Source organism: Triturus cristatus, chromosome 11, assembly GCF_964204655.1.
Source record: "Triturus cristatus chromosome 11, aTriCri1.1, whole genome shotgun sequence".
Taxonomy (NCBI): Eukaryota; Metazoa; Chordata; class Amphibia; order Caudata; family Salamandridae; genus Triturus; species Triturus cristatus.
Window position 1 is genome coordinate 1142546831 of NC_140594.1, and position 13249 is coordinate 1142560079.

The 13249-nt window shown below is 45.9% G+C and overlaps 7 non-coding genes across 7 annotated transcripts; all 7 read right to left on the reverse strand.

Annotated features, from left to right (window-relative positions):
• Positions 1-859: 859 nt before the first annotated feature.
• Positions 860-931, reverse strand: TRNAG-UCC (transfer RNA glycine (anticodon UCC)). The gene has a single exon. It is a non-coding gene; the product is annotated as a tRNA-Gly (tRNA).
• Positions 932-2452: 1521 nt separating this feature from the next.
• On the reverse strand, positions 2453-2524 carry TRNAG-UCC (transfer RNA glycine (anticodon UCC)). The gene has a single exon. It is a non-coding gene; the product is annotated as a tRNA-Gly (tRNA).
• Positions 2525-4034: 1510 nt separating this feature from the next.
• On the reverse strand, positions 4035-4106 carry TRNAG-UCC (transfer RNA glycine (anticodon UCC)). The gene has a single exon. It is a non-coding gene; the product is annotated as a tRNA-Gly (tRNA).
• A 1510-nt stretch (positions 4107-5616) lies between these two features.
• TRNAG-UCC (transfer RNA glycine (anticodon UCC)) lies at positions 5617-5688 on the reverse strand. Its single transcript has one exon. It is a non-coding gene; the product is annotated as a tRNA-Gly (tRNA).
• A 1521-nt stretch (positions 5689-7209) lies between these two features.
• On the reverse strand, positions 7210-7281 carry TRNAG-UCC (transfer RNA glycine (anticodon UCC)). The gene has a single exon. It is a non-coding gene; the product is annotated as a tRNA-Gly (tRNA).
• A 3080-nt stretch (positions 7282-10361) lies between these two features.
• Positions 10362-10433, reverse strand: TRNAG-UCC (transfer RNA glycine (anticodon UCC)). The gene has a single exon. It is a non-coding gene; the product is annotated as a tRNA-Gly (tRNA).
• A 1504-nt stretch (positions 10434-11937) lies between these two features.
• TRNAG-UCC (transfer RNA glycine (anticodon UCC)) lies at positions 11938-12009 on the reverse strand. The gene has a single exon. It is a non-coding gene; the product is annotated as a tRNA-Gly (tRNA).
• Between the last annotated feature and the right edge of the window lie 1240 nt (positions 12010-13249).

The following is a 13249-nucleotide window of genomic DNA, read 5'->3' on the forward strand; positions in this document are numbered from 1 at the left end:
AGAGGAGGAGCTTTCAGCGGAGTGGCAAGGGATTGGTGGGGCTCTCTCCTCATTTGCCTAAGCACATCGCAAGGTATGCTGGGTACAGAAAATCTTCATCTTCCCCACTCACAGTCAGTCATAACTGAAAGTGCAGACCCTCTTAGGAATTAGCCGTTTCAGGCCTTTACCAAGACAGCAGCTCTCTGTCCCTGTCCTTTCTCTGTGATCCTAGCACTAGCATACTCAGGATTTGGCTTTACCTGGGAGCCAGAGATCTACCCGGTGAGGGCGAGGCTTTTGAGTGTTTGGGAGCGTTCGGGACGTGAGAGGACGCTGGACAGGAAACTATGCCAATTTGAAGTATCCAACCTTCCTGTTGCAGCGAGAGGCTCTTTCCGTTGAAATCTGCCACTTGGAGTCCTCTCAACTTGCCCTCTGATAAAACATTTTTCTGAGCCGCAGTTACATCCGATGGTTACAAGGTGGCGCTGCATTCAGGTGAGAGCACAAGTATGCACAAAATCTTGGGGACTTTTGCCAGATTTATCGGTGGATCTTGCCTATTATTTTCAGAGGCTAGATATCGCCTAGAAATGCTTTTTAAAATAGGGTTGCTGGGGTTATAATGTCTGGTCGGGGCTCAGCCCTTTCATTGCCTGCCCCCAGCAAAATATTTATTATCAGCACATGTGAGTGGTGAGTGCTTTATGGAAAATAGCATATATTGGGACAATGAATGTAGCAGATGAGGGGATCGAGATGTCTACCTACGTGTTTGTTTATTTTTTTATATAACGGCTGATTATTCTGATATTTCAGTTTTGTGACATGTTGCATTAAAATATATCCTGCTTGGAGAATATATAAATATTTGCACTGCGTTGGCCGGGAATCGAACCCGGGTCAACTGCTTGGAAGGCAGCTATGTTCACCACTATACCACCAACGCCTTCTAATGTGTGTCCTCTAGCTTCCAGATGTTACAACGCCGAGTGCAGTGGCAATCTTGCACCGGTTCCAATGGTGCATTTGGTGTGGATACCAACATGAAAAGCAGTAGAAATTGTCTTGCAGAGGGTAAAGAACTGGGGATTGAAACCAAGGACAAAGCTGTGCAGAAGAGAAGAAATGGAAAGCAGCAGTACAAATAGTGGAAATGAGCATATGGGCAGCATCGGAAGCAAAGCAGCGAAGAGAAAGGGAGTAAATTCCATGAAATGCATAGGAGATTGATAAAAGCAGAACAAAAAGGGAAGAATGAAATTCAAAGCATGCCCCGAAAAACGTGTGAAGGTCCCACCTGTCATTTATGCTTCTAATTGGGTATCTTTACTTTCAAAGTATAGGGTTGATCCTTTGACGATCACTCTCTTGATTTACAGCAGAGACAGATAGTTGAGAAGTCTTTTCTCACATAGCTAGCACAAGCCTGCGCTTTTCCTTGCTGGCAGGGTGGAAATGACAGATTAGTCCTAGGAAGAAAAATCAAGCAATATTAGCAGAGGATGGTTTCGATCCATCGACCTCTGGGTTATGGGCCCAGCACGCTTCCGCTGCGCCACTCTGCTCCCTTGTGAAAGTGCTCTCTTTATGCAGAGGAGGAGCTTTCAGCGGAGTGGCAAGGGATTGGTGGGGCTCTCTCCTCATTTGCCTAAGCACATCGCAAGGTATGCTGGGTACAGAAAATCTTCATCTTCCCCACTCACAGTCAGTCATAACTGAAAGTGCGGATCCTCTTAGGAATTAGCCGTTTCAGGCCTTTACCAAGACAGCAGCTCTCTGTCCCTGTCCTTTCTCTGTGATCCTAGCACTAGCATACTCAGGATTTGGCTTTACCTGGGAGCCAGAGATCTACCCGGTGAGGGCTTGCCCGGTGTGAGGCTTTTGAGTGTTTGGGAGCGTTCGGGACGTCAGAGGACGCTGGACAGGAAACTATGCCAATTTGAAGTATCCAACCTTCCTGCTGCAGCGAGAGGCTCTTTCCGTGGAAATCTGCCACTTGGAGTCCTCTCAACTTGCCCTCTGATAAAACATTTTTCTGAGCCGCAGTTACATCCGATGGTTACAAGGTGGTGCTGCATTCAGGTGAGAGCACAAGTATGCACAAAATCTTGGGGACTTTTGCCAGATTTATCGGTGGATCTTGCCTATTATTTTCAGAGGCTAGATATCGCCTAGAAATGCTTTTTAAAATAGGGTTGCTGGGGTTATAATGTCTGGTCGGGGCTCAGCCCTTTCATTGCCTGCCCCCAGCAAAATATTTATTATCAGCACATGTGAGTGGTGAGTGCTTTATGGAAAATAGCATATATTGGGACAATGAATGTAGCAGATGAGGCGATCGAGATGTCTACCTACGTGTTTGTTTATTTTTTTATATAACGGCTGATTATTCTGTTTCTGATATTTCAGTTTTGTGACATGTTGCATTAAAATATATCCTGCTTGGAGAATATATAAATATTTGCACTGCGTTGGCCGGGAATCGAACCCGGGTCAACTGCTTGGAAGGCAGCTATGCTCACCACTATACCACCAACGCCCTCTGATGTGTGTCCTCTAGGTTCCAGATGTTACAACGCCGAGTGCAGTGGCAATCTTGCACCGGTTCCAATGGTGCATTTGGTGTGGATACCAACATGAAAAGCAGTAGAAATTGTCTTGCAGAGGGTAAAGAACTGGGGATTGAAACCAAGGACAAAGCTGTGCAGAAGAGAAGAAATGGAAAGCAGCAGTACAAATAGTGGAAATGAGCATATGGGCAGCATCGGAAGCAAAGCAGCGAAGAGAAAGGGAGTAAATTCCATGAAATGCATAGGAGATTGATAAAAGCAGAACAAAAAGGGAAGAATGAAATTCAAAGCATGCCCCGAAAAACGTGTGAAGGTCCCACCTGTCATTTATGCTTCTAATTGGGTATCTTTACTTTCAAAGTATAGGGTTGATCCTTTGACGATCACTCTCTTGATTTACAGCAGAGACAGATAGTTGAGAAGTCTTTTCTCACATAGCTAGCACAAGCCTGCGCTTTTCCTTGCTGGCAGGGTGGAAATGACAGATTAGTCCTAGGAAGAAAAATCAAGCAATATTAGCACAGGATGGTTTCGATCCATCGACCTCTGGGTTATGGGCCCAGCACGCTTCCGCTGCGCCACTCTGCTCCCTTGTGAAAGTGCTCTCTTTATGCAGAGGAGGAGCTTTCAGCGGAGTGGCAAGGGATTGGTGGGGCTCTCTCCTCATTTGCCTAAGCACATCGCAAGGTATGCTGGGTACAGAAAATCTTCATCTTCCCCACTCACAGTCAGTCATAACTGAAAGTGCAGACCCTCTTAGGAATTAGCCGTTTCAGGCCTTTACCAAGACAGCAGCTCTCTGTCCCTGTCCTTTCTCTGTGATCCTAGCACTAGCATACTCAGGATTTGGCTTTACCTGGGAGCCAGAGATCTACCCGGTGAGGGCGAGGCTTTTGAGTGTTTGGGAGCGTTCGGGACGTGAGAGGACGCTGGACAGGAAACTATGCCAATTTGAAGTATCCAACCTTCCTGCTGCAGCGAGAGGCTCTTTCCGTGGAAATCTGCCACTTGGAGTCCTCTCAACTTGCCCTCTGATAAAACATTTTTCTGAGCCGCAGTTACATCCGATGGTTACAAGGTGGCGCTGCATTCAGGTGAGAGCACAAGTATGCACAAAATCTTGGGGACTTTTGCCAGATTTATCGGTGGATCTTGCCTATTATTTTCAGAGGCTAGATATCGCCTAGAAATGCTTTTTAAAATAGGGTTGCTGGGGTTATAATGTCTGGTCGGGGCTCAGCCCTTTCATTGCCTGCCCCCAGCAAAATATTTATTATCAGCACATGTGAGTGGTGAGTGCTTTATGGAAAATAGCATATATTGGGACAATGAATGTAGCAGATGAGGCGATCGAGATGTCTACCTACGTGTTTGTTTATTTTTTTATATAACGGCTGATTATTCTGTTTCTGATATTTCAGTTTTGTGACATGTTGCATTAAAATATATCCTGCTTGGAGAATATATAAATATTTGCACTGCGTTGGCCGGGAATCGAACCCGGGTCAACTGCTTGGAAGGCAGCTATGCTCACCACTATACCACCAACACCCTCTGATGTGTGTTCTCTAGGTTCCAGATGTTACAACGCCGAGTGCAGTGGCATTCTTGCACCGGTTCCAATGGTGCATTTGGTGTGGATACCAACATGAAAAGCAGTAGAAATTGTCTTGCAGAGGGTAAAGAACTGGGGATTGAAACCAAGGACAAAGCTGTGCAGAAGAGAAGAAATGGAAAGCAGCAGTACAAATAGTGGAAATGAGCATATGGGCAGCATCGGAAGCAAAGCAGCGAAGAGAAAGGGAGTAAATTCCATGAAATGCATAGGAGATTGATAAAAGCAGAACAAAAAGGGAAGAATGAAATTCAAAGCATGCCCCGAAAAACGTGTGAAGGTCCCACCTGTCATTTATGCTTCTAATTGGGTATCTTTACTTTCAAAGTGTAGGGTTGATCCTTTGACGATCACTCTCTTGATTTACAGCAGAGACAGATAGTTGAGAAGTCTTTTCTCACATAGCTAGCACAAGCCTGCGCTTTTCCTTGCTGGCAGGGTGGAAATGACAGATTAGTCCTAGGAAGAAAAATCAAGCAATATCAGCAGAGGATGGTTTCGATCCATCGACCTCTGGGTTATGGGCCCAGCACGCTTCCGCTGCGCCACTCTGCTCCCTTGTGAAAGTGCTCTCTTTATGCAGAGGAGGAGCTTTCAGCGGAGTGGCAAGGGATTGGTGGGGCTCTCTCCTCATTTGCCTAAGCACATCGCAAGGTATGCTGGGTACAGAAAATCTTCATCTTCCCCACTCACAGTCAGTCATAACTGAAAGTGCAGACCCTCTTAGGAATTAGCCGTTTCAGGCCTTTACCAAGACATCAGCTCTCTGTCCCTGTCCTTTCTCTGTGATCCTAGCACTAGCATACTCAGGATTTGGCTTTACCTGGGAGCCAGAGATCTACCCGGTGAGGGCGAGGTTTTTGAGTGTTTGGGAGCGTTCAGGACGTGAGAGGACGCTGGACAGGAAACTATGCCAATTTGAAGTATCCAACCTTCCTGCTGCAGCGAGAGGCTCTTTCCGTGGAAATCTGCCACTTGGAGTCCTCTCAACTTGCCCTTTGATAAAACATTTTTCTGAGCCGCAGTTACATCCGATGGTTACAAGGTGGCGCTGCATTCAGGTGAGAGCACAAGTATGCACAAAATCTTGGGGACTTTTGCCAGATTTATCGGTGGATCTTGCCTATTATTTTCAGAGGCTAGATATCGCCTAGAAATGCTTTTTAAAATAGGGTTGCTGGGGTTATAATGTCTGGTCGGGGCTCAGCCCTTTCATTGCCTGCCCCCAGCAAAATATTTATTATCAGCACATGTGAGTGGTGAGTGCTTTATGGAAAATAGCATATATTGGGATAATGAATGTAGCAGATGAAGCGATCGAGATGTCTACCTACGTGTTTGTTTATTTTTTTATATAACGGCTGATTATTCTGTTTCTGATATTTCAGTTTTGTGACATGTTGCATTAAAATATATCCTGCTTGGAGAATATATAAATATTTGCACTGCGTTGGCCGGGAATCGAACCCGGGTCAACTGCTTGGAAGGCAGCTATGCTCACCACTATACCACCAACGCCCTCTGATGTGTGTCCTCTAGGTTCCAGATGTTACAACGCCGAGTGCAGTGGCAATCTTGCACCGGTTCCAATGGTGCATTTGGTGTGGATACCAACATGAAAAGCAGTAGAAATTGTCTTGCAGAGGGTAAAGAACTGGGGATTGAAACCAAGGACAAAGCTGTGCAGAAGAGAAGAAATGGAAAGCAGCAGTACAAATAGTGGAAATGAGCATATGGGCAGCATCGGAAGCAAAGCAGCGAAGAGAAAGGGAGTAAATTCCATGAAATGCATAGGAGATTGATAAAAGCAGAACAAAAAGGGAAGAATGAAATTCAAAGCATGCCCCGAAAAACGTGTGAAGGTCCCACCTGTCATTTATGCTTCTAATTGGGTATCTTTACTTTCAAAGTATAGGGTTGATCCTTTGACGATCACTCTCTTGATTTACAGCAGAGACAGATAGTTGAGAAGTCTTTTCTCACATAGCTAGCACAAGCCTGCGCTTTTCCTTGCTGGCAGGGTGGAAATGACAGATTAGTCCTAGGAAGAAAAATCAAGCAATATTAGCAGAGGATGGTTTCGATCCATCGACCTCTGGGTTATGGGCCCAGCACGCTTCCGCTGCGCCACTCTGCTCCCTTGTGAAAGTGCTCTCTTTATGCAGAGGAGGAGCTTTCAGCGGAGTGGCAAGGGATTGGTGGGGCTCTCTCCTCATTTGCCTAAGCACATCGCAAGGTATGCTGGGTACAGAAAATCTTCATCTTCCCCACTCACAGTCAGTCATAACTGAAAGTGCAGACCCTTTTAGGAATTAGCCGTTTCAGGCCTTTACCAAGACAGCAGCTCTCTGTCCCTGTCCTTTCTCTGTGATCCTAGCACTAGCATACTCAGGATTTGGCTTTACCTGGGAGCCAGAGATCTACCCGGTGAGGGCTTGCCCGGTGTGAGGCTTTTGAGTGTTTGGGAGCGTTCGGGACGTGAGAGGACGCTGGACATGAAACTATGCCAATTTGAAGTATCCAACCTTCCTGCTGCAGCGAGAGGCTCTTTCCGTGGAAATCTGCCACTTGGAGTCCTCTCAACTTGCCCTCTGATAAAACATTTTTCTGAGCCGCAGTTACATCCGATGGTTACAAGGTGGCGCTGCATTCAGGTGAGAGCACAAGTATGCACAAAATCTTGGGGACTTTTGCCAGATTTATCGGTGGATCTTGCCTATTATTTTCAGAGGCTAGATATCGCCTAGAAATGCTTTTTAAAATAGGGTTGCTGGGGTTATAATGTCTGGTCGGGGCTCAGCCCTTTCATTGCCTGCCCCCAGCAAAATATATATTATCAGCACATGTGAGTGGTGAGTGCTTTATGGAAAATAGCATATATTGGGATAATGAATGTAGCAGATGAGGCGATCGAGATGTCTACCTACGTGTTTGTTTATTTTTTTATATAACGGCTGATTATTCTGTTTCTGATATTTCAGTTTTGTGACATGTTGCATTAAAATATATCCTGCTTGGAGAATATATAAATATTTGCACTGCGTTGGCCGGGAATCGAACCCGGGTCAACTGCTTGGAAGGCAGCTATGCTCACCACTATACCACCAACGCCCTCTGATGTGTGTCCTCTAGGTTCCAGATGTTACAACGCCGAGTGCAGTGGCAATCTTGCACCGGTTCCAATGGTGCATTTGGTGTGGATACCAACATGAAAAGCAGTAGAAATTGTCTTGCAGAGGGTAAAGAACTGGGGATTGAAACCAAGGACAAAGCTGTGCAGAAGAGAAGAAATGGAAAGCAGCAGTACAAATAGTGGAAATGAGCATATGGGCAGCATCGGAAGCAAAGCAGCGAAGAGAAAGGGAGTAAATTCCATGAAATGCATAGGAGATTGATAAAAGCAGAACAAAAAGGGAAGAATGAAATTCAAAGCATGCCCCGAAAAACGTGTGAAGGTCCCACCTGTCATTTATGCTTCTAATCGGGTATCTTTACTTTCAAAGTATAGGGTTGATCCTTTGACGATCACTCTCTTGATTTACAGCAGAGACAGATAGTTGAGAAGTCTTTTCTCACATAGCTAGCACAAGCCTGCGCTTTTCCTTGCTGGCAGGGTGGAAATGACAGATTAGTCCTAGGAAGAAAAATCAAGCAATATTAGCAGAGGATGGTTTCGATCCATCGACCTCTGGGTTATGGGCCCAGCACGCTTCCGCTGCGCCACTCTGCTCCCTTGTGAAAGTGTTCTCTTTATGCAGAGGAGGAGCTTTCAGCGGAGTGGCAAGGGATTGGTGGGGCTCTCTCCTCATTTGCCTAAGCACATCGCAAGGTATGCTGGGTACAGAAAATCTTCATCTTCCCCACTCACAGTCAGTCATAACTGAAAGTGCAGACCCTCTTAGGAATTAGCCGTTTCAGGCCTTTACCAAGACAGCAGCTCTCTGTCCCTGTCCTTTCTCTGTGATCCTAGCACTAGCATACTCAGGATTTGGCTTTACCTGGGAGCCAGAGATCTACCCGGTGAGGGCGAGGCTTTTGAGCGTTTGGGAGCGTTCGGGACGTGAGAGGACGCTGGACAGGAAACTATGCCAATTTGAAGTATCCAACCTTCCTGCTGCAGTGAGAGGCTCTTTCCGTGGAAATCTGCCACTTGGAGTCCTCTCAACTTGCCCTCTGATAAAACATTTTTCTGAGCCGCAGTTACATCCGATGGTTACAAGGTGGCGCTGCATTCAGGTGAGAGCACAAGTATGCACAAAATCTTGGGGACTTTTGCCAGATTTATCGGTGGATCTTGCCTATTATTTTCAGAGGCTAGATATCGCCTAGAAATGCTTTTTAAAATAGGGATGCTGGGGTTATAATGTCTGGTCGGGGCTCAGCCCTTTCATTGCCTGCCCCCAGCAAAATATTTATTATCAGCACATGTGAGTGGTGAGTGCTTTATGGAAAATAGCATATATTGGGACAATGAATGTAGCAGAAGAGGCGATCGAGATGTCTACCTACGTGTTTGTTTATTTTTTTATATAACGGCTGATTATTCTGATATTTCAGTTTTGTGACATGTTGCATTAAAATATATCCTGCTTGGAGAATATATAAATATTTGCACTGCGTTGGCCGGGAATCAAACCCAGGTCAACTGCTTGGAAGGCAGCTATGCTCACCACTATACCACCAACGCCCTCTGATGTGTGTCCTCTAGGTTCCAGATGTTACAACGCCGAGTGCAGTGGCAATCTTGCACCGGTTCCAATGGTGCATTTGGTGTGGATACCAACATGAAAAGCAGTAGAAATTGTCTTGCAGAGGGTAAAGAACTGGGGATTGAAACCAAGGACAAAGCTGTGCAGAAGAGAAGAAATGGAAAGCAGCAGTACAAATAGTGGAAATGAGCATATGGGCAGCATCGGAAGCAAAGCAGCGAAGAGAAAGGGAGTAAATTCCATGAAATGCATAGGAGATTGATAAAAGCAGAACAAAAAGGGAAGAATGAAATTCAAAGCATGCCCCGAAAAACGTGTGAAGGTCCCACCTGTCATTTATGCTTCTAATTGGGTATCTTTACTTTCAAAGTATAGGGTTGATCCTTTGACGATCACTCTCTTGAATTACAGCAGAGACAGATAGTTGAGAAGTCTTTTCTCGCATAGCTAGCACAAGCCTGCGCTTTTCCTTGCTGGCAGGGTGGAAATGACAGATTAGTCCTAGGAAGAAAAATCAAGCAATATTAGCAGAGGATGGTTTCGATCCATCGACCTCTGGGTTATGGGCCCAGCACGCTTCCGCTGCGCCACTCTGCTCCCTTGTGAAAGTGCTCTCTTTATGCAGAGGAGGAGCTTTCAGCGGAGTGGCAAGGGATTGGTGGGGCTCTCTCCTCATTTGCCCAAGCACATCGCAAGGTATGCTGGGTACAGAAAATCTTCATCTTCCCCACTCACAGTCAGTCATAACTGAAAGTGCAGACCCTCTTAGGAATTAGCCGTTTCAGGCCTTTACCAAGACAGCAGCTCTCTGTCCCTGTCCTTTCTCTGTGATCCTAGCACTAGCATACTCAGGATTTGGCTTTACCTGGGAGCCAGAGATCTACCCGGTGAGGGCGAGGCTTTTGAGTGTTTGGGAGCGTTCGGGACGTGAGAGGACGCTGGACAGGAAACTATGCCAATTTGAAGTATCCAACCTTCCTGCTGCAGCGAGAGGCTCTTTCCGTTGAAATCTGCCACTTGGAGTCCTCTCAACTTGCCCTCTGATAAAACATTTTTCTGAGCCGCAGTTACATCCGATGGTTACAAGGTGGCGCTGCATTCAGGTGAGAGCACAAGTATGCACAAAATCTTGGGGACTTTTGCCAGATTTATCGGTGGATCTTGCCTATTATTTTCAGAGGCTAGATATCGCCTAGAAATGCTTTTTAAAATAGGGTTGCTGGGGTTATAATGTCTGGTCGGGGCTCAGCCCTTTCATTGCCTGCCCCCAGCAAAATATTTATTATCAGCACATGTGAGTGGTGAGTGCTTTATGAAAAATAGCATATATTGGGACAATGAATGTAGCAGATGAGGCGATCGAGATGTCTACCTACGTGTTTGTTTATTTTTTTATATAACGGCTGATTATTCTGATATTTCAGTTTTGTGACATGTTGCATTAAAATATATCCTGCTTGGAGAATATATAAATATTTGCACTGCGTTGGCCGGGAATCGAACCCGGGTCAACTGCTTGGAAGGCAGCTATGCTCACCACTATACCACCAACACCCTCTGATATGTGTCCTCTAGGTTCCAGATGTTACAACGCCGAGTGCAGTGGCAATCTTGCACCGGTTCCAATGGTGCATTTGGTGTGGATACCAACATGAAAAGCAGTAGAAATTGTTTTGCAGAGGGTAAAGAACTGGGGATTGAAACCAAGGACAAAGCTGTGCAGAAGAGAAGAAATGGAAAGCAGCAGTACAAATAGTGGAAATGAGCATATGGGCAGCATCGGAAGCAAAGCAGCGAAGAGAAAGGGAGTAAATTCCATGAAATGCATAGGAGATTGATAAAAGCAGAACAAAAAGGGAAGAATGAAATTCAAAGCATGCCCCGAAAAACGTGTGAAGGTCCCACCTGTCATTTATGCTTCTAATTGGGTATCTTTACTTTCAAAGTGTAGGGTTGATCCTTTGACGATCACTCTCTTGATTTACAGCAGAGACAGATAGTTGAGAAGTCTTTTCTCACATAGCTAGCACAAGCCTGCGCTTTTCCTTGCTGGCAGGGTGGAAATGACAGATTAGTCCTAGGAAGAAAAATCAAGCAATATTAGCAGAGGATGGTTTCGATCCATCGACCTCTGGGTTATGGGCCCAGCACGCTTCCGCTGCGCCACTCTGCTCCCTTGTGAAAGTGCTCTCTTTATGCAGAGGAGGAGCTTTCAGCGGAGTGGCAAGGGATTGGTGGGGCTCTCTCCTCATTTGCCTAAGCACATCGCAAGGTATGCTGGGTACAGAAAATCTTCATCTTCCCCACTCACAGTCAGTCATAACTGAAAGTGCGGATCCTCTTAGGAATTAGCCGTTTCAGGCCTTTACCAAGACAGCAGCTCTCTGTCCCTGTCCTTTCTCTGTGATCCTAGCACTAGCATACTCAGGATTTGGCTTTACCTGGGAGCCAGAGATCTACCCGGTGAGGGCGAGGCTTTTGAGTGTTTGGGAGCGTTCGGGACGTGAGAGGACGCTGGACAGGAAACTATGCCAATTTGAAGTATCCAACCTTCCTGCTGCAGCGAGAGGCTCTTTCCGTTGAAATCTGCCACTTGGAGTCCTCTCAACTTGCCCTCTGATAAAACATTTTTCTGAGCCGCAGTTACATCCGATGGTTACAAGGTGGCGCTGCATTCAGGTGAGAGCACAAGTATGCACAAAATCTTGGGGACTTTTGCCAGATTTATCGGTGGATCTTGCCTATTATTTTCAGAGGCTAGATATCGCCTAGAAATGCTTTTTAAAATAGGGTTGCTGGGGTTATAATGTCTGGTCGGGGCTCAGCCCTTTCATTGCCTGCCCCCAGCAAAATATTTATTATCAGCACATGTGAGTGGTGAGTGCTTTATGGAAAATAGCATATATTGGGACAATGAATGTAGCAGATGAGGCGATCGAGATGTCTACCTACGTGTTTGTTTATTTTTTTATATAACGGCTGATTATTCTGATATTTCAGTTTTGTGACATGTTGCATTAAAATATATCCTGCTTGGAGAATATATAAATATTTGCACTGCGTTGGCCGGGAATCGAACCCGGGTCAACTGCTTGGAAGGCAGCTATGTTCACCACTATACCACCAACGCCTTCTAATGTGCGTCCTCTAGCTTCCAGATGTTACAACGCCGAGTGCAGTGGCAATCTTGCACCGGTTCCAATGGTGCATTTGGTGTGGATACCAACATGAAAAGCAGTAGAAATTGTCTTGCAGAGGGTAAAGAACTGGGGATTGAAACCAAGGACAAAGCTGTGCAGAAGAGAAGAAATGGAAAGCAGCAGTACAAATAGTGGAAATGAGCATATGGGCAGCATCGGAAGCAAAGCAGCGAAGAGAAAGGGAGTAAATTCCATGAAATGCATAGGAGATTGATAAAAGCAGAACAAAAAGGGAAGAATGAAATTCAAAGCATGCCCCGAAAAACGTGTGAAGGTCCCACCTGTCATTTATGCTTCTAATTGGGTATCTTTACTTTCAAAGTATAGGGTTGATCCTTTGACGATCACTCTCTTGATTTACAGCAGAGACAGATAGTTGAGAAGTCTTTTCTCACATAGCTAGCACAAGCCTGCGCTTTTCCTTGCTGGCAGGGTGGAAATGACAGATTAGTCCTAGGAAGAAAAATCAAGCAATATTAGCAGAGGATGGTTTCGATCCATCGACCTCTGGGTTATGGGCCCAGCACGCTTCCGCTGCGCCACTCTGCTCCCTTGTGAAAGTGCTCTCTTTATGCAGAGGAGGAGCTTTCAGCGGAGTGGCAAGGGATTGGTGGGGCTCTCTCCTCATTTGCCTAAGCACATCGCAAGGTATGCTGGGTACAGAAAATCTTCATCTTCCCCACTCACAGTCAGTCATAACTGAAAGTGCGGATCCTCTTAGGAATTAGCCGTTTCAGGCCTTTACCAAGACAGCAGCTCTCTGTCCCTGTCCTTTCTCTGTGATCCTAGCACTAGCATACTCAGGATTTGGCTTTACCTGGGAGCCAGAGATCTACCCGGTGAGGGCTTGCCCGGTGTGAGGCTTTTGAGTGTTTGGGAGCGTTCGGGACGTCAGAGGACGCTGGACAGGAAACTATGCCAATTTGAAGTATCCAACCTTCCTGCTGCAGCGAGAGGCTCTTGCCGTGGAAATCTGCCACTTGGAGTCCTCTCAACTTGCCCTCTGATAAAACATTTTTCTGAGCCGCAGTTACATCCGATGGTTACAAGGTGGCGCTGCATTCAGGTGAGAGCACAAGTATGCACAAAATCTTGGGGACTTTTGCCAGATTTATCGGTGGATCTTGCCTATTATTTTCAGAGGCTAGATATCGCCTAGAAATGCTTTTT